Source organism: Geotrypetes seraphini, chromosome 6 (genome assembly GCF_902459505.1).
Source record: "Geotrypetes seraphini chromosome 6, aGeoSer1.1, whole genome shotgun sequence".
Taxonomy (NCBI): domain Eukaryota; kingdom Metazoa; phylum Chordata; class Amphibia; order Gymnophiona; family Dermophiidae; genus Geotrypetes; species Geotrypetes seraphini.
In genome coordinates this window covers 235524353-235545571 of record NC_047089.1, presented here as the reverse complement: position 1 = coordinate 235545571, position 21219 = coordinate 235524353, and the positions used below count along the sequence as shown (strand labels likewise).

At 44.4% G+C, this 21219-nt stretch overlaps 1 protein-coding gene across 9 annotated transcripts in view; it reads right to left on the bottom strand.

Annotated features, from left to right (window-relative positions):
* KCNJ15 (potassium inwardly rectifying channel subfamily J member 15) overlaps positions 1-19665 on the bottom strand; it is a 74834-nt gene extending 55169 nt beyond the window's left edge. For 3 of the 9 annotated variants that reach the window (XM_033947402.1, XM_033947400.1, XM_033947405.1), the window contains exon 1: positions 18264-18423. The gene's annotated coding sequence lies outside the window, so the exon portion shown is untranslated. Of the gene's footprint in view, positions 1-12651; positions 12743-18091; positions 18244-18263; positions 18424-18837; positions 19477-19528 lie in introns of those variants that run through there. The other 6 variants (XM_033947407.1, XM_033947403.1, XM_033947408.1 and 3 more) reach the window with 6 other exon arrangements.
* Between the last annotated feature and the right edge of the window lie 1554 nt (positions 19666-21219).

The window sequence follows — 21219 nt, the reverse complement described above, 5'->3', positions numbered from 1 at the left end:
TTTTACTCATTAATTATATATATACTAATTTATTATGCAAATAATTTACTCATAAGTTTATTCCATCATACTTTTTTAAAACCCATAAAGGCAATTCATACATACATTCATACATATTAACTATACACATCTGAAACCTTCCCAATCTACCCTAGAAGTTCCAACTAAAAGTTTATTCATTAAGTGAAACAATGTTCATATAAATTTCATAAAATGTCTTCAATACTGTGCCAACTTTCACTTTGTTGGTCTTGTTCTTCCGGAGTTAGTTCTTCTTCATATGAGATCTATTTGCATGCACAGCCTCCATTGTATGCAACTAGAATTCATAGATATTCTTTGGAGAAAATCCTGAAAACCCGACTGGATTGCAGCCCTCATTGCCCACCCCTGGTAGGAGATGATGGGGATAGAATTGGTAGTTGGAGAGGGTGATTGGCAAAACTTATTTCCCTCCCACTCTCCTCCACATTGTGTTGCGTGTGGGCATAAGTTTGTGGTGGACTGGGGCATATACTTGGGAGTTATTATTTTTCCTTGAGAGTTGTTGGTTGTAGATAGGAGCGGGCGATCTTAGCTTTGGGTAGTGGTGGAAGAAAGGGGTATTGGGCACAGATGGGGCTCAAAATCGATATGGATATTTAAAAAGTAAGTGAAAATGAAATGGCTCACTCATGGGTGACTTGTCACTGCGGGTCTTGCTATGATTGATGTACTGAATATTTTGACAAGGCTAGTTTGGTACTGACTAGTTGCTGTGGGTTAGATAAGGCCAAACTTGAAAAATAAGTTTAGCTACTCAATGAACTGTACTTGAAAAGTTGTATATTAATGAAGTTCTAGTTAATTTGTAATAATAAAGCTGACAATGTTATGTCACAGTAAATTGGATTTTGGTCATATGTGTTTCATTCTGTATGGATGGATGGCTGTGAGTTTTTAGACAATGATAGAAAAGGGGTTGGCGTGAATGCTGAGCACCCCCCCCACCCCCACCCACCCACAACGAGAGCGCCCCCTGAGAGCGAAAACGGGAAGGCATAGGGCGGCGCGCATTTGACAGGTCACCATTCTGATCACGTATGCATATTCTAAATGTTGGCGCCCACCTTATAGAATCATCTCCTTAGAAAAAGAAATACCCCCTCCCCCTTTTACAAAACCACTTTAGCGCTGGCCACGGCAGTAAACAGCTGCGGTGCTCATAGAATTCCTGTGAGCATCGGAGCCATTACCACCGCGGCCGACGCTAAATACAGCGCTACGGTTTTGTAAAAAGGGGGGGGGAGCATACAACAACTACACAAGAATTTACTTTTCAACCTTTAGATAAAAGAACCCAGAATGGTCTCCATGAATCAGGTCTTCAAACACCTCGGAATAATCGCAATAAATTTTCCACGCTAGGGAAATAATTCTGTAGAATGAGTGCCAACATTTGGGCTTCAAGAATGTGCGTAAATGAATACTTTCATACGGTGTGGGCCCGATTCTGGAAACGGCGCCTGCAAAACAGGCGATTACCGCGGGTCACCGTTTCCAGAATTGTGCCCATTTTCTGCCACAGACGCCTTAAGTGAAGTTAATGGACGATACGGAAAATTTTTGACAGCACCGAATATCGCATCACATTTATTTAGAGAAGGAGCCAGAGGGGGTCCAGAGGAAAGCAACGAGGATGATAAAGGGTATGGAGAACCTCTCATATGCCGAACGGTTAAACAGGCTGGGGCTCTTTACCCTGGAAAAGCGGAGACTGAGAGGGGACATGATACAGACGTATAAAATCATGAAAGGCATAGAGAAGGTGGAGAGGGGCAGATTCTTTAGACTAGCAGGGGCAACTAAAACAAGAGGTCATTCAGAAAAACTGAGAGGAGACAGATTCATAACGAATGCAAGGAAGTTCTTCACTCAGCGGGTGGTAGACACCTGGAACGCGCTTCCCGGAGAGGTGATAAGCCAGAGTACAATTCTGGGGTTCAAAAAGGGACTGGATGACTTCCTGGAAGCGAAGGGAATAACAGATAGAGGGTACAGATAGAGGTTTACCTCACAGGACACTGAGCAAATAGGGTATGGACATTTTAGGTTAGGTAGGGAACACTTTCAGGTCATGGACCTGGAGGGCCACCGCGGGAGCGGACTGCCGGGCACGATGGACCCCTGGTCTGACCCGGCAGAGGCAATGCTTATGTTCTTATGAGCCATTGTTTGAGAAGATACGTGCACTTTGGTCCCTTCGCTTATAACATTATGGGCTCCTTTTATCAAGGTGCGGTAGGTGGTTAACGCGCGGAATACCGCGCGTTCAACTTCCTGCCGCGCTAGTCGCTAATGCCTCCATTGACGAGGCGTTAGTTTTTAGGCTTACTGCGGAGGTTAGCGCATGTTGAAATGTCCAATGCGCTAACCCCCGTAGCGCGCCTTGATAAAAGGATCCCTATGTATAATAAGTGAGATGATAGAGAATGGCGCTGTCTTTTTTTTTTTTTTTTTAAATAAGAAATTGCACAAATAGCTACGTTGTAGCCATTTTCCGAGCACTTTGCACCACTTATTGTGCTCATATGCATGAGAGAATGTGAGTTTGGGTGTCAGGTCAAAAGAGCGCCGGGACAAAGGCGCGAGCAGACAATTGAGCGCAGCGCGGAGGCGAGCGCTGAAGAAAATTACTGTTTTTAGGGCTCCGACGGGGGGCGTGGGGGGGAACACCCCACTTTACTTAATACAGATCGCGCTGCGTTCTGGGGGTGTTGTGGGGGGTTTGGGGGGTTGTAACCCCCCACATTTTACTGAAAACTTCACTTTTTCCCTGTTTTTAGGGAAAAAGTTAAGTTTACAGTAAAATGTGGGGGGTTACAACCCCCCAAGCCCCCCACAACGCCGGCGCGATTTGTATTAAGTAAACTGGGGGTGCTCCCCAACAAAACCCCCCGTCGGAGCCCCTAAAAACAGTAATTTTCTTCAGCGCGCGCCTCCGTCTTGCGCTCAGTTGTCGGCGCGCGCCTTTGTCTTCCGCATTGTTGTCTATGAACCGTGAGTTTGTGTGAGTGGAATTGGTATAATTGGAAGTGAGAATTATTCTAGAGTTTTTAAAACTACCGTATATTGAACAGGAAACCTGGGATTTAGTGATATAATGTTCCCTTATCATTCGTGAAAGCCTTAAATAAAAGCGAGCATTTTATAGGCTTTCATTTAAGGCGCCTGATTCGCACCTACGAGAAGCACACGGACATGCCTACGGATGCCTAAGGCCATTTCCAGCATAAACCACGCCTACGCCAGTCTTAGGCATCCATAGGCATGCCTAGGCATTTCATGTGATTCTATGAAATGGCACCTAAATACAATGATGCCTAGTTTAATGGTGGGCATTCTAGAATTGGGATGCTTTTATCATTCACCTACAAATTCCCCGAGGTTGTGGGTTCAAACCCACGCTGCTCCTTGTGACCCTGGGCAAGTCACTTAATCCCCCCATTGCCCCAGGTACATTAGATAGATTGTGAGCCCACCAGGACAGACAGGGAAAAATGCTTGAATACCTGAATAAATCCATGTAAACCATTCTGAGCTCCCCTGGGAGAACAGTATAGGAAATTGAATAAATACATCATATGAAAAGTTTCAGCCTCTGATAGCCAGAGCTGGTATTGTGACATCATAATGCCTCATTCCTCCAATGCCTAAGAGCCAACCTCATCAGTGATGTCACAATGGCTGGATTGTCCAATACTTAGCTCACTTGTACTACATTTTGATTTCTAGAGTGGCGTAGTGGTTAAAGCTACAGCCTCAGCACCCTGAGGTTGTGGGTTCAAAACCCATGCTGCTCCTTGTGACCCTGGGCAAGTCACTTAATCCCCCCATTGCCCCAGGTACATTAGATAGATTGTGAGCCCGCGGGGACAGACAGGGAAAATGCTCACGTAACTGAATACATGGTGAATACTATGCCACTGCTACTACTGCTACTTATCACTTATATAGCATTGAAAGGCATTTGCAGGGCTGTGCATTTTGACATATAATAGACAGTCCCTGGTCAGAAGAGTTTACAATCTAACTTGGACAGACAGGCATGACATCTAGGATTGAGGATGCAGAACCCAAGGTGAGAGGAGTTGGGAGTTGTGAACAGTCTCGAAAAGGTGGGCCTACGGCGCAGCAAGGCTTAAGGGACGGAGTCCGGAGTTGGCAGCTGAAGAGAAGGGCACAGATAGGAGGGACTTAGCAGCTGAGTGGAGCTCAAGGGTGGGAGGAGGGGGGATCATAGGGGGAGAGAAGTGAAGAGAGATAATGAGGGGCAGCCGAGTGAGTGCACTTGTAGATCAGTAAGAGGAATATGAATTGTATTCAGAAACGGATGGGAAGCCAATGAAGTGACTTTGGGAGAGGGGTAGAAACATAGAAATTGACGGCAGATAAGGGCCACGGCCCATCCAGTCTGCCCACCCAGTCTGCCCAGTCTGCCCACGTAAGTATAGCGGCTCTAACAGAATATGAGTCATGCAGCCAGAAACTCATCTACCCTGGGATATCCTGTCTGTTTGTCCAAATTAGATTGTAAGCTCTTCTGAGCAGGGACTGTCTATTGAAAGTTATACGTATAGTGCTGCGTACGCCTTTCAGCACTATAGAAATGTTGAAAAGTTGTCACCTCATATTCTTTTGGGTCTTTATTGTTTTTCCTCTCTTTATATGAGTCACCTGTGTAGAAGTCCATAATTGCTAGATGAAAGACGCATATGAATGGACTAATAGAGTCCTAAGGGGTGTAGCTGACTCTAGAAGGAAAACATCATTTCTCCTCCCTCACACGGAGTTATTACCTCCTTTTCTATCACAGGTTGAGCAACTCCTCAGAGACACGGCTGTTTTGAGGGCAGCGAGCCGTGAGAAAGACCATCTAAGTGTGTATTCTTGAGACAACTCCTATGCTCAGCCAAAAAAGTCCTTAATGATCTTGTGGTCCTTCCTACTTAAACAAGAAGGGGGAAATTCTTTAAAAGACGTCTACAAAGATAGGCACCTAGCCCTTGTCTGTCATGCTTAGGAGCCTATTACAGAGTCGCACCTAACTTAAAACGTAGGTGCCTGTAATCTAGGCCAGGCTTTAAACTGATCCAAATATAAACCGAAGTAACTTTTTTTTTTCTTCTAAAAAGGAGAAAAAAGGTTAACTGGAATATAAATGGAGGATTTATATTCAAGTGTTCTGTCGTGCCGGGCTCTGCACTCAGCCTCCCTCTCTCCATGCGCTGCCTGACAGGCTCTGCACCCAGCTCCCCCCCACCTATCTGCCCTGCCAGTTCTGCACCCTGTCCCCTTGCATGCCTGCCGTAGGCCCTGTGGTGCAGCAGTGAGCCAGGACAGGAGGGATCCCTTCCGCCTCCCATCCCGGTCGATTCAGAAACATCACACCTCCCTCCTGCCTCGCAAACTTCTAGAAAACCTACCTTGAAAGTCCTAGTGGTCCAGCGGTGAACCAGGGCAGGAGCGATCTTCCTACGCTGCTGCCCCGTGCAGAGTCGTTATCTACAATGGCTGCAGCGAGTTCTCACAGCAACCTAGCAAAACCAGGGGAACTCACAACGTTGCCATGGGAACTCAAGGCAGCCATTTTGGATAACCACTCTGCACGGGGCAGGAGCGTAGGAAGATCTCTACTGCCTCGGTTCACCACTGGACCACCAGGGTTTTCAAGGTAGGTTTTCTAGAAGGCTGGGGGAGGGGAGGGAGGTGGGATGTTTCAGAATCAGCCAGGACCGGAGATGGGTGGGATCCCGCATGTACAGGCTCACCGCTGGACCACCAGGACTTATGGCAGGCTCAGGGGAGGCCTGCAACACGTCCGGGAGGGGGAAGGTATGCGCTGACTCAAATATAAACCAAGCCCCCTCCCATTTTTGGGCCGTTTTTGTGACCCCAAAATCTCAGTTTATATTTGAGTATATATGGTATATATTAGGTGCCTAACCTCCTCTTTTACTAAGGTGCGCTAACCGATTAGCGCGCTCTAAACGCTGATGCGTCCATGCAAGCGTTAGCGTTTAGCGTGCGCTAAATCAATTAGAGCATACTAATCGATTAGCACACCTTAGTAAAAGAGGGCCTAAGTCCCTAAACACGCCTACTTTGGAGTTAGGTGCTGTTAGATATATAAAGGGCTTTGGGGTTTTGCCGCATGGCTCTGTGAAAGGAAGGGGGGGGGGTAAGTTAGGTACCTAGCTTTAGGTTTCTATTTATTTAGGTGCCTTTTATAGAATTTTCCCCAAAATGTAGCCAGCCACAAGAAGTGGATAAGAAAGCATAGTTTATTGACGGGCCCAACACGTCAGGGGTCAATAGAAGGTCACACAATCAGGAAGCGTCCAGATTCCTAAAATGTCAATGTCATCTAATGCAGTGGTTCCCAACCCTGTCCGGAAGGACCACCAGGCCAATTGGGTTTTCAGGCTAGCCCTAATGAATATGCATGGAGCAGATTTGCATGCCTAGCACTTCCATTATATGCAAATCTCTCTCATGCGTATTCATTAGGGCTAGCCTGAAAACCCGATTGGCCTGGTGGTCCTCCGGGACAGGGTTGGGAACCACCGATCTAATGCTTTGTGAAAGCAAGTGGATAGGAAACAATCAACCTGAAAATTCACCTTTTAGTCATTAAAAATTACATTCAACAGGAGTTGTTCACACACACAGATAGCCAAATGGATTTCCATTGATCCTGCTGGTTGCAATTTTTGGTGGATGTGCAAACCTAGGGTTGCCAGATTTCCTCTTTTGTTTCATGAGTAAATCAAGGCACATTTTTGTTGTTTATCTGCAATTACATCACTTTCATTTCCAGAGATAAATAAGAAAAAGATTGACATTGATATGTGAACATTTCTTAAGAAAGAACTGAATATTTCATGGGGTGTCCTAATTTTTTTTCAAATGACTGTATACTGAATAGCATATTTTGGTGGTAAGAGGGATAGCGTAGTTGGTTTTAAGAAAAGTTTGGACAATTTCCTGGCATTATGACATCACAATAGGAGGGGCTGCTGGAAGGTTCTCAACCCAACCAAGAAGAGAATGAGGTGGAGCCATGAAACTTACAAGTTATGCCACACTTTTCATTTCCTTTCCTATCATTGAAATGAAAAGTGTCAAGAAAAGTGTGGAATAACTTGTAAGTTTCATGGCTCCACATCATTCTCTTCTTGGCTGGGTTGAGAACCTTCCAGCAGCCCCTCCTATTGTGATGTCATAATGCCTCATTCAACCAATGCCTAAGAGCCAACCTCATTGGTGATGTCACAATGGCTTGGTTTCCCTATACTTGTGCCCTTTTACTAGAAGCATTTGCCTCATTAAAATGAAAAGTATCAAGAAAAGTGTGGAATAACTTGTAAGTTTCATGGCTCCACATCACATCTCTTCTTGGTTGGGCTGAGAACCTTTCAGTGGCCCCAAGTATTGTGATGTCATAATGCCTCTTTCCACCAGTGCCTAAGACCCAACCTCATCAGTGATGTCACAATGGTTTGGTTTCACTATACTGGTGCTCATTTACTAGGTGCATTTGCCTCATTGAAACAAAAAGTGTCAAGAAAAGTGTGGCATAACTTGTAAGTTTCATGGCTCCACATCATTCTCTTCTTGGCTGGGCTGAGAACTTTTCAGCAGCCCCTCCTGTTGTGATGTCATAATACCTCATTCCACCAATGCCTAAGAGCCAACCTCATTGGTGATGTGACAATGGCTTGATTTCCCTACCCTTGTGCCCGTTTACTAGATGCATTTGCCTCACTGAAATAAAAAAGTGTCAAGAGAGTGTGGAACAACTTGTAAGGTTCATGGCTCCACCTCATTCTCTTCTTGGCTGGACTGAGAACTTTTCAGCGGCCGCTCGTAGTTCTACCATTTTGCAGCTGCCCTTTGTAGTTTTAATTTTGGGGATTAAACACATGCTGAGTTCTCATGGCCTGTTCTGCGCATGGATGTTAAATATATGGGTCAATTGCAAGAGAGTGACATTCCAAGTATAATAATAATAACTTTATTCTTCTATACCGCCACAATCTTGAGACTTCTAGGCAGTTTACATTCAAGAGAGCTGGACATTCAGCGAGTTACAATATGCCGATATTTAGAGGAAATACAGAGTACAGCAACTTTAAGAAAGCGAAAATATAAAATGTACAGTTTGCTATGAAATTTCCGAGAGGACCTGTTAGGAAAAGGTCGCGAATTCCAAAAAATACAGCGAAAATTACAATATACAGTTTAAGAATTTTCAGGGGGGACATATTAGAAGAAATGTCCCGAATTACAAAATACGGTTTGATTAGGATTTCAGAGGGGGCATATTGGGAACGAGACAAGAAAAAAGTGTTCGGTGAAGATTCTGTTTAGGTGATATATCTGTCGAATAAGGCAGAGGGAGCCCTTTGTTCAACCACCACAACACACTGCTGTGCGCCAGTGTCAACCAAGGCAGCCTCACCCCCAGCGCATCTCTTGGGATTCCACCACGTCTGAAGTGAAAACTGAAGAGGACGCAGACAAGCTCTCACCCACAAAATCACATCTATGGTTGCCACCATGAGACCCAACATCTGTAGGTGCTACCAGGCTGTTGGGGCCGAGATTGCTAACATGTCCCGAATCGCACTCCGGAGTTTGAGTTTGCTGGATTCTGGAAGAAATATCAGGTTCCGACCTGTGTGGAACTGGATTCCCAGATACGCCATATCCTGGGTCGATTCAAGGTGACTCTTCTTCACATTGATCACCCATTTGAGATGTTCCAGCAAAGACACACTTGGCGAACCGCCAAGCGGCCCTGCTCCCATGAAGGAGCTCTGATCCTTATGAGTTTTCTAAAAGCGTTGTAGGTCAGTCTAGCTTTATTAATGTAGTTGTCTAGCCAGTGTAGTTGTCTGTTTGCTTGGTATGCGAAAGTTCTATCCAGAAAGGTTTTGTATTTACAATTGGTAATGCTTGGGTGTGCAAAAAGATAGCGGTTTCTGGGATGTATCTCTCTACTGCTATGCTAAGGATTTTCAAATTGTTTTGTTTTAATAATAATTTATATTCCGCAATTCCACAATTCCATGTGGAATACAAATTATTCAGGTACTCAAGCACTTTTCCCTATCTGTCCCAGTGGGCTCCCACTCTATCTAATGTACCTGGGGTAATGGGGATTAAGTGACTTGCCCAGGGTCACAAGGAGCAGTGCGGGATTTGAACCCACAACCTCAGGGTGCGGAGGCTGTATCGCTAACAAATCAAGAAAATGCAACTTCAAGGCGTATATTCACAAAATGTGCAACGTATAAACACACCGATAAGATGATTCGAACCACTTCAATATATCGGGGGATAAAAAGACCTCAGAGACCTTCAAAAAGCCACAATGAAACATAGAAACATAGAAGATGACGGCAGAAAAGGGCTACAGCCCATCAAGTCTGCCCACTCTGCTTACCCACCCCCTGTCTATGCCCTAATGACCCAATTTCCTTATCTTGACCCTCATAGGGATCCCACATGGGTATCCCATTTATTTTTAAAGTCTGGCACGCTGTCTGCCTCGATCACCTGCACTGGAAGCTTGTTCCAATGATCAACCACTCTCTCTGTGAAGAAATACTTTCTGGAGTCACCATGAAATTTTCCGCCCCTGAGTTTGAGCGGGTGCCCTCTTGTGGCCGAGGGTCTCTTGAGAAAGAAAATATCATCTTCCACTTCGACACGTCTCGTGAGGTACTTAAATGTTTCGATCATGTCTCCCCTCTCCCTACGTTCCTCGAGAATGTAGAGTTGCAATTTGTTCAGTCTCTCTTCGTACGAGAGACCCTTGAGCCCCGAGATCATCCTGGTGGCCGTCCGCTGAACCGATTCAATTCTGCGCACATCTGTACTGTAATGTGGCCTCCAGAATTGCACACAGTACTCCAGATGAGGTCTCACCATGGCCCTGTACAACGGCATTATGACTTCAGGCTTTCGGCTGACGAAACTTCTATTGATACAACCCAATATCTGCCTTGCCTTAGATGAAGCCTTCTCCACTTGATAGGCAGTTTTCATGTCTGCACTGATGATTACTCCTAAATCTCGTTCTGCTGAAGTCCTAGTTAAAGTTTCTCCGTTCAAGAAGTACGTCCTGCATGGATTTCCGCTTCCGAGGTGCATGACCTTACATTTCTTAGCATTGAAGCCTAGCTGCCAGGTTGAGGACCAACTTTCCAATGCTGCTTTAAGTTAGCAAACGAAGCAGGTCACGTCTCAATCGCTGGTCACAACCCCATGTGATACTTAATGTGCAATATGCAGAATAAATTTTCAATAATAAATTAGTCTGAATGCATAAAGATAGCGCAAAACTTTAAGAACAGCACTTATCTTGCGCAGTAAACGCCACGGTGAAACTCCAGCACTGCTCTTCAAGCCCTGCGTGGCCTCCGTGTCACCAGGATAACCCAGGCTTCTTCAGGGAAAGTGCTGTTGCGCTTTGCACTGCTTGAAGAGCAGTGCCGGGGTTTCATTGTGGTGTTTACTACATCAGATAAGAGCCGTGCTCAAAGTTTTGCGCTATTTATAATTGAAAACTTATTTCGCACTTTTCACATTAAGGGCTCCTTTTACTAAGGTTTTAGCACGCGCGCTAAATGCTAACGAGGCATTGCGTTAGTATTTTTCGTTTAGCGCAGGGTTTGCTTGCGCTAAAAACACTAGCGCACCTTAGTTTATATATATTTATCTTTATTCATTTTAAAACTTTCAATAAGTGTGATACAGTATACAATCAACTTACGTTTAACATCACTTAAAGCTCTTCCAATACTCCTTCATAACAAATACCCCTCTCCCCTCCCATCAGTTTCCCACTCAATAGACCTTAAGTATCCCGTCCTCCCCCTCCCCCCTCCCTGGATGTGTACAATCAACAAAGGAAAAGAAAAGATATTATCCAGTGGTTCCCAAATCTGTCCTGGGGGACCACCAGGCCAATCGGGTTTTCAGGCTAGCCCTAATGAATATGCATGAGAGAGATTTGCATATAATGGAAGTGACAGGCATGCAAATGTGCTCCATGCATATTCATTAGGGCTAACCTGAAAACCCGATTGGCCTGGCGGTCCTCCAGGAGAGGGTTGGGAACCACTGATTTAGATGATCCCAGTTTTTCCAATTTTTCGTAATATGTAATAGTAAAAGGTGCCGTAAGTATCATATGGGGTTTTGACCAATGTTTCACTTGCTAACTTCCATAATTACTCTGTGGATAATAATATATTTTATAGGAAATCTTAACAATCTCTTTAGACCAAAAAATAATATGAATTTATAAAGTTTTTTTTAATTTTTTGTATTATTTTGATTTTAAATTCCCTACAAAATTTTATAATGTGACAAGCTGTTTTCACATAAGCTCCAACATGGTCAATAGCTTCATCCAGGGGAGAGTGTTTGTGCAGTGGTTAAAGCTACAGCCTCAGCACCCTGACCACAATGCTCCCTGTAACCCTGGGCAAGTCATCCAATCCCCCCATTGCTCTAGGTCAGGGGTAGGCAATTCCGGTCCTCGAGAGCCGGAGCCAGGTCAGGTTTTCAGGATATCCACAATGAATATATATGAGATGGATTTGCATGCACTGCCTCCTTGAGATGCAAATCTATCTCATGCATATCTATTGCGGCTATCCTGAAAACCTGACCTGGCTCCGGCTCTCGAGGACCGGAATTGCCCACCCCTGCCCTAGGTCACGGGTGTCAAAGTCCCTCCTTGTCGGGTTTTCAGGATTTCCCCAATGAATATGCATGAGATCTAGTCGTATGCACTTCTTTCATTGTATGCTAATAGATCTCATGCATATTCATTGGGGAAATCCTGAAAACCCGACTGGATTGCGGCCCTCAGGGAGGGCCTTTGACAGCCCTGCCCTAGGTACATTTGATAGATTGCACTTTGCACATTAAGTATCACATGGGGGTTTGACCAGTGATTGAGACAGGACCTGCTTCACTTGCTAACTCAGAGCAACACTGTGGCTGTAGCTCTGACCACTGCACCCCCCCCCCCCCCAATTCTCTGCCCTGTCTCTGATCTTCCTTAGCCATCTCCTTAAGCAACTGCCTCAATCTTATCTCCAGGTGGTTTAAAAACCAAATCTTCTTTTTCTGAATTCTTCTAAAATGCAAGTCCATACTCTTCTCTAATCCCTACAACTTTTTTGTCACTCGTCCCTCTGTGGATGGTCACTCACTTCACTTTTAAAGACGGTCAAAATTCTGGGTGCCATTACCAAACTCACATTTAAAGCAATTCGGTTCTGTTTGCTTTTCTTTTTTCTTTTGCTGCCCACTCTTCTCCACCACTGATTCATTCTCTCTTTCTTGCCTTAGTTATTTCCCGTCTGGATTACTGCAACTCTTCTAGGCAGGCCCACTCCAGAAAACATCTTCGACTCCCGCAATCCACTGCCGTTAAACTATTCCATTGCGCTCACCGCTTCGACCACCTGACACCATTGCTGCGCTCTGAACACTGACCACCAATTTCATCTCGTGTCAAATCCAAAATTCTCCTGCTTGTACTCAGGGGCCTTCTACCGACTCCCCCAGCCTCCATTAATAACTTACACATTCCATATACGTCCTCGCATGCTCTCCGCTCCTCCAACAACAAACCGGCTCACACTCCCATCTCCTTCGACCCTTTGCCTTAACATCTTCCATGAAACAACTTTCTGTCACCTAGGTCCCAAGCTATGGAATTCTCTCCCTTCTCTCCTCAGGAAACAATTGCTCAAGACTCACCTTTTCTCTTCGACCTTTGGCTCCTGCCAACCCTCTTAACTCTTTCCTTCATTAGAACCAAACTCCCCCTGCCTTCTTCCTTCCCTTCGCCCTTTTATAATACTATCTTGTAAACCGTAAGCTGCCCGCTGGCCCTCTTGTGGTAGATTGAGGATCGTAAATAATAATGACCTGGTCGTTATTCGATGCAATTCAGCCAGCTGCTGACCAGAAAAAATTTCTAGGATGGGGCTTGCTGCTAATTTTCAAGTGACGCGTAACTGGCTAACCCCCACTTTTACGAACGCCTAGTGCGGGTTTTAGCGCCGGCAGCGGCGGTAACTGCTCCGACGCTCATAGAATTCCTATGAGCACTGGAGTAATTACCAGCGCTAAAACCTGCGCTATGGGCTCCTTTTACTAAGGTGCGCTAGCGTTTTTAGCGCACGCAGGAAATTACCGCGCACCATGCTTCTAGAACTAACGCCAGCTCAGTGCTGGCGTTAAGGTCTAGCGCGCGGGGCAATGTAGCGATCGCTATTCCACGTGTTAAAGCCCTAACGTTCGTAAAAGAGGGAGTTAAGTGTCAATGTAATTCATGGTTAGCTTCTCACTCATAGTGAGTGTTCAGGATGCAGAGACGCTCTTGGCTGCTTAAATGCTGATACTGAGCCCTCACAGCTAGGTTTAGTGCATAAAAGGGACCGCGTAAAAGCCTGCACTATCTTTATGTGCTCACCCACGGCTACTTAAGTGCTGAATATTAACTTAAGCGACAATGGGGCTCATTTTCAAAAAAAAAATGCAGACATCCAAAAAACAGCATAAACCGGCTCTTAGACATTTTAATCAAGTTTCAAGTTTAATAAAAATTTGATTAATCCGCTTCATCAGAATTCTAAGCGATGTATATATCACTAAAATTACAAAATTTAGGGAACAGTACAGCAAATGACAAAAACTAAGTCTTGCAAGACTAAGGATTAACATGACAAACCCATTCAACACAAGGAAAAATAGGGAGGGGAATAAAAAAATATTTCATAGAAGGTAAGACATTCAAGGAAAAAACGAATGGAAAGAAAAAATCAATGAAAAAGCAGCACACTTTAAAGAAGCTATGCAGTAAAGTTAAAATCAGGCTTACTAATTATCAAATGCATCCTTAAAAAGAAAGCTTTTTAATTTGCTCTTAAATTTATCCAAGTTGCGTTCTTCTCTTAAATAAATAGGGAGCGAGTTCCATGTTTGAGGGGCTGTGATAGAAAAAATAAATTGCCGTCTTGTATTAATAATTTTGAGTGAAGGGATTGTCAGTAAGTGTTGTTCATTCGATCTCAATGTTCCATTTGAAGTGTTTGGAATCAATAATTTCAAAATAAAAGCAGGCGTTTTATAAAGTAAAGATTTGAATGTACTGCAAACTTAATTTATATGTTATCCGGTGAGCTACCAAAACGTCCAAGTGCTGATTTTCAAAACTAAAATTTTAGATGTCTTGCAGGGCATTCACCCCCCAGGACATCTCCATGTTAAGGGGGTTTACAAGAGGCGTGTTTTGGGTGGGTTTCGGACAGGTACATCTAGCAGTGATAATCGAACCTTTTTTCAAGGCATCATTCGGATGTTGAAATTTGCCAAAAAGGTACTCAAATTTACCAGATGACCACTGGAGGGATGGAAGCAGGTCCCCCACACTCTCCCAGTGGACACTGACCCCCCCCTCCCACCCCCCAAAGATTTGAATGAAGCAGTACATACCAGCCTCTATGACAGCTGCAGATATTATGGGACGTCCTAGTACAGCAGCAAGCAGGTATCTGGAGTAGCCTGGAGGGTGGTGTAGTGGACCATAGAGAGAGGGATCCAGGCCCATATTCCACGGTACCCACTACATTTATGGTGGAAAGTGTGAGCCCACCAAAACCCACCCAGAACTTACTGTACTGCCATATAGGTGACATCTGCAGCCATAAGGGCTATTGGAGTGGTAGATAGTTGGGTATAGTAAGTTTGGGGGAAGATCTGGAGGGCCCACCATACACTCTAAGAGGGTTCTGGTGAAAACCCTTTATGTGAAGGGCACAGCAGTGCCTTCTAAGGTACCCACTGCCCTGTTGACGTCTGCGTGGCTAGTCCTGAATTGTTGGAATTTGATTTGTTTTGCCTCTATATGTGGATTGGTTTTGTCATCTACCATGGAATGGATCGTTTGATCTAATGCCTTTTTGCTTCCTTAATTGTTGAAATCTGATTTGATTTGGTATATTGACATTTTATATTGGGGGGATATGAATGATGTTGTCTAGTTATGTCTATGTTCTATGTGGAAATTGGAGGGAAATAAGATTTTATGTATGTGGTATGTAAACCGCATAGTTGTATGCGGTATATACATTTTAAATAAATAAATAAAGATGCAGGTCCCTCCCGTGTCCAAATGGGCTTGATTTGGACGTTTTGAACTTGGAGATTTTTGTATTTGAAAATGGCCCCCAAAAAGTTTAATGTCCTAAGGGCCAAGACATTAAATAGGTCATTTTTGACAATTAAATTTGGACAACTAAGCAGTTTCGAAAATGGACGTTTCCCTGCCCCGAATTTTGGATATCAAGCAGGAAACATCCAAAGTTGGACTTAGACGCACTGACGAAAATGCCCCTCCATATATTAGCGGGCTTTAAAAGTAACTGGATATTCACAGCCAAAACCCGACAGGACCCAGCATTGAATATCAAGGAATAATTTATGGATGGTGAGCAAAACGCTCACTGACACTGGATGAATATCCGGCCCAACAATAATAATAATTCCCTCGAGGTGATAGAAGCAAGTTGTTTTTTAAAAAAAATAAACAATAATCACTATCCAGTGAAGAAATTAGAGCTACAAAGAACACAGCTGAGGCTTTGTACTCCATTTTCACTCTGCAGCAATGAATGTCATATTTAATCATGCACATTAGAAGAGCAGAGCTAGAGCAGTGTTTCTCAGCTCGGTCCTGGAGTCCCCCCTTGCCAGTCAGGTTTACAGGATATCCACAATGAAAATATGCATGAAATAAATTTGCATATAATGGAGGCATTGTATGCAAATCAAATTTATGCATGCTCATTGTGGATATCCTGAAAACCTGACTGGCAAGGGGGGACTCCAGGACCGAGTTGAGAAACACTTAGGGCTCCTTTTACTAAGGTGTGCTAGCGTTTTTAGCGCATGCAGGAAATTACCGCGAGCTATGCTTCTAGAACTAACGCCAGCTCAATGCTGGCGTTAAGGTCTAGCGCGCGCGGGGGAAGGGATAAAACGCGGACCTTACGGACCTCACGGATCTAAAACCGCACGTCCTTAAAAATCTGAGGTCCGTACCACTTGTAGTCTCTGGCTCTGACAGACCTCTATGACATTTTAGCTCTGACGGATCCTAATGCTTTTCCCTCCCTATGCTGAGACTAGCGGCAAAACTTTTGCCCTGAGGTCGGTGCCGCTTTTAGTCTCAGCATAGGGAGGGAAACGCATTAGGATCCGCCAGTGACTAAAATGTCATAGAGGTCTGTCGGAACCAGAGGCTAAAAGTGGCGCGGACCTCAGATTTTATTAGGGAAGGCAGAGTCGGGGGCCTGAGCTGCAGGGAAAGCGGTGGAATAAGGGTAAAACGAACTAAAAGGCGGGCTTGTCAATGCACGGACCTCAGATTTTTAAGGACGTGCAGTTTTAGATTCACGAGGTCTGTAAGGTCTGCGTTTTCTTCCTTCCCTACGTGCGCCATTGTAGCAGGCGCTATTCCACGCGTTAAAGCCCTAGCACATCTTAGTAAAAGGAGCATCCATCGTACACAGACAGCTATATTATACAAGATTTCACATGCTGCATTTATTGTTCCATTTTTAAATATCCTGTTATTTGCCCTCTTCCAGTGACTTCCTGAGTTGTAAAGTGTGCTGACTGTATCCCTATATGTCTCCTCAGCAACTCCTGCGTTTTCTTTTCAAACTTTTAGGCAGAGCCAGTGCAAGGGTAGTCAGCCTTGCGCGCACACGCACGCACGCTCCTCCGACAAACACAGACATAACATCTGATCGTTAAACCGATTTATGATCGTCGCGGAAAATTCTTAAAAATGCGTGGCTAACGTATATCGCAATGGTTCGTTGAGTTTGCGTAGCTATCAGGCCCGACAGTTTGGCTTTGGCCACAACTGATCTTTGCCGCCCCCTAGGCGAGGGCCTAGTCTTGCCGAGCGGTTTGGCCAGCCCTGCGGCTGCTCGCTTGCCGCTGGAGCTCCCCTGTTCTTTCATCAAAGAGCACAACTGAAGCCGATGAAAAGGATAAAACCAGAGAGAATAAACACATAAGGATGATTTACAGAAAACGACAGACAGATCTAACCCAGTTAAGAAAAACAGAAGGTTTTTAAACAGGAAAGTCTGCACAGACAGAAATATCTCTTCCCCCTCCCCTCCCCCCTTCCTCAACCTCTAACTGTAAACTTGTAGTTTAACCAAAAAAAAAAAAAATTGCACAGAGTTTTTTTGAAAGGGTCTCAATAAGCATCCGATGTCCAAAAAACTGTGTCTGGAGCATGAAAGGAGAAAATGCCGTTTATAATACTCCTTATGCAATTGTATCATTCACAGGTTAATTTGGTAATTAATCGGTTGCTTAGGGCTCATATAACAAAGGTGCGCTAGCGTTTTTAGAACACGCGCTACCCAAAAACTATCGTCTGCTCAAGAGGAGGCGGTAGTGGAATTTTAGCATGCGCTATTCCGCGCGTTGAAGCCCTAACGCACCTTTGTAAAAGGAGCCTTTCGTTTCCAGAAGCGACCAAAATTGGTTTGCTTGAGGAACAGCTGGATGAGGAAAATACAGTTTTTGGTAAGAAAAAAACAAACAAACAAGAAACCTCCAGGTTAGCAAGCCTAAGATTTATTATTATCAATAATATTGTAGTTGTAATAGGAGTGTAAATTCAATTTAGCCACCTTTCCACCATTTGCAATAAAAATGGATAAACATCAACAGAACAGGAAACACCACAAAATGTCAGAAAAATTTGGCACCTTCAGATATTGTCAGAAAATGCAACCTCTTTTAATATTGTATCACTCCACTATGTCTAAGATATTGCCAAGGGTTCCGTTCTCCCTCTGAAACCTGCAAACGCGAAATAAACCAGTCTAAATTAGAGGCAGCCAACAGCAACCCACTTGTCCTTTGAAAAGCTGAGACGTGAAATGACTTTAAGCAACTCCAGATTTCTGGCACACTCTGTGTCTCTTACCTGGGTGTTGCAGTCGCAAGTAGACGTCAAAGCATGGCAAGGGACCCAAAAGCAGCCTTTTGGGAATGAGCCGGACCTGTTTTAAAGGGTCCTCGCCTTTTTTTTTCTGGACCCTATAGAGCTCGGCCACTGCAAAGCAACAAGTTGGCTCAAGTCTGGAGTTGGGATTTACCTGGACGAGGGCAGGAGATCCATGGAAAGGAATCCGAGAGGCGGGATGTCAGCAGCACTGATGTCTCAAGGAAATCAACCCGACCCAGCAAACTTTATAACTGCAAGAGTGCTTTTTGCAAATCAACACCCAGTTGTGGCGTGCTATGCAAATACCTGCCTGGCAGAGCAAGCCGATGTCCTGAGCTCTTTAAAGGCGGCTGTTAATCTTTGAAGAAAACCACTGCCCCTGCAAATCGGCTTCTTACAGAAGGAAGGCCTTTTGCATGCACAGGTTCACAGGCAGACTTTGCAGGCTGAGCTTCCAAACGATGCACTGATCTTCTCTTTATCCCTCTACCCCCAGCTCTCACCCCATTACAAAAATGTTAACACTAAGGAAGCAGGCTGATATGTTATAAAGCACAGTTTACAGTCAAAAGTCACTGGAAACTTCAATTTGCAAGTTGTTCCAACACCCACATTTCCTTTGAAAGGACCAAAGAAAAGTGTCTGGATCCACGCCAGTGTTATGATTTTGTTTATTTACAGCAGACTACAAAGATGAGGAGCCCAAACTGAGAAGGATCACTTACCGTGCCAGCGTAACAGGGCGAGCCCCCTGGTACTGAGGAAATTCCATCACAAATAGCCCCACTCAGCCCTGGGTACAAGCGAGACATTCCAGCGCTGAAGCCTCACAAATGGAAAAACCACAAAACCAGGAGTCGGCTGCCTTCCGAGGCATGCACACCAGCATAAGCAAGCATGGCAAATCCGGAGCCATGGCAGCACGGGGAGTTGAAAGCTAAGCGGCATTTCTGGTCTGGGCTAGAGCGGATTATATCACAGTATGCTGGGTTCAGAAGAATGAGATGGTACTTATGGATGCCAGAGAGGGTACAAAATCCACTGGGGGGGGGGGGAGGAGAGCGAAGGAGGCTGGTTAACTAGCACCCTGAGATTCAAAGACAGGATTTTATAGAGGTGTATTAACCCAAGTACATTTTAAATAAATACCAGTACATAAAAGGTATTTTCAGACTTGAGCACCAAGTAAGTATTATACTAAAACTTCTTGCTTGCTAGAATTAGAGTTAAAGGGACTTAATAAAAACTCTGATTTACTGGGGTTGGTCATTAACATTCGTACGGTGGCCTCTATGTATAGAGTTGCACGGGGACAGAATTACCCATCCTCAGTCTAATCTAACTCATGCCCACCCGTCCCTATTAAGATTCATTTCATCCCCACAATTAATCTCCTCCGTCTCCACCTGTACCCACCGAGTTGACGCTATTTTTTGCTTGCTCACAACCCCAACAGCTTCCAATGGTTTTGGGGGATGATATTCACTATTCAATCAATGAGTGTTCCAAGCTTCAGTCTGGTTTTCCAGCTGTCTCGCTGGGCATTCCAGACCTCATTCTGGTGCTCCAATTGCCTCTCTCCGTACATTCCAAGCCTCATTCTGGTGCTCCAATTGCCTCTCTTAGTACATTCCAAGTATCATTCTGGAGTCACCAGTGATTTTGACTACACTCCCACGGGAACCTCATGGCATCTTCTCTCATCCCTGTGGGAATCCCATGGCGACTTCTTCCATACATGCAGAAAGGGATTCCTACAATCCCCATTCCCATGCAGCTCTTTTACTTCTTTGTCATTATATTTGTCTTTCTCCTTATCTTTCCCATGTTTGGTAGAGAGAGAGAGAGAGGGAAGAAGCTCCCAACAAAACCATATGTATGTACAGAAAAGTTGATATGGATTGGATGCCAAAGCAAAAAGCTCGTATTAGCTGGCATCATTGCAGAGGTATTCATGGAATCCTTCAAAAAAAATGTCCCACTTATGATCCTCATGGACCCCCCAGGCCCTGACATATCCTAAAGTTGAATAGAACCGCAACGTTATTTATGCGCGCATATTCAAAGAACACAAGTTTCTCCTCCCTTCCCCCCCTCGCGCTCCCCCCCCCCCACACACACACACTCTTTAGAGAATACTACTTAGTGAAGATTTTTCACCTAACTTTTGGTACCAGTGGTTTCACTGATTCTATAAAGTCCACCTAAAGTTAGGCTCCAATATCAACTCTTAAATTAATTGAACTTGGTCAGTGCCTGGCATTGGTACTCAACACCTCACAATTGGCTTTAATTGGACATAATTGAAAGTTAGGCGCCTATCTTGTAAAACTCGATTCAATAAAAAGCAGGTACCTAACCCAAAGTGCCTGCATTAAAGGTGAGCATGGTCAGGGACTTGTTTTCAGTTCTGGTCGCTGTATCTCAAAAAAGATACAGCGGAATAAGAAAAGGTTCAAAGAAGAGCGGCCAAGATGATAAAGGGGATGGAATTCCTCTCGTATGAGGAAAGACTAAAGAGGTTAGGGCTCTTCAGCTTAGAGAAGAGACGGCTGAGGACAGATATGATTGAAGTCTACAAAATCCTGAGTGGTGTAGAACTGGTAGAAGTGGATCAATATTTTACTCCATCACAAATTGCAAAGACTAGGGGACACTCGATGAAGTTACAGGAATATACTTTTAAAATCAATAGGAGGAAATATTTTTTCACTCAGAGAATAGTGAAGCTCTGGAACACGTTGCCGGAGGATGTGGTAAGAGCGGTTAACGTAGCTGGTTTTAAAAAAGGTTTGGACAAGCTCAAGGGGGAAAATGTCATGGTCTGTTATTGCAGATTAAATTTAGAGCGGGGTGGATGTTAGCGGTTACGCATGGATCCCTGACGAAGCGGATGCGAAACATGTCGGGTCCTACCGCTGTATTACACGATAAGATAAGTACATACTTAAGGAATACAATAAAAGTACAGAAAGTTTAAAATTTTTTTACTAAATACATTAAAATTTGGGACCAGTGAGGAGATATACACCCAAGAGCTCCCCGTTTAGAATTTTACTAATAACGGTTGGAGGCGGGTGGTTCTGAGGTCCATTAACAATCATGAT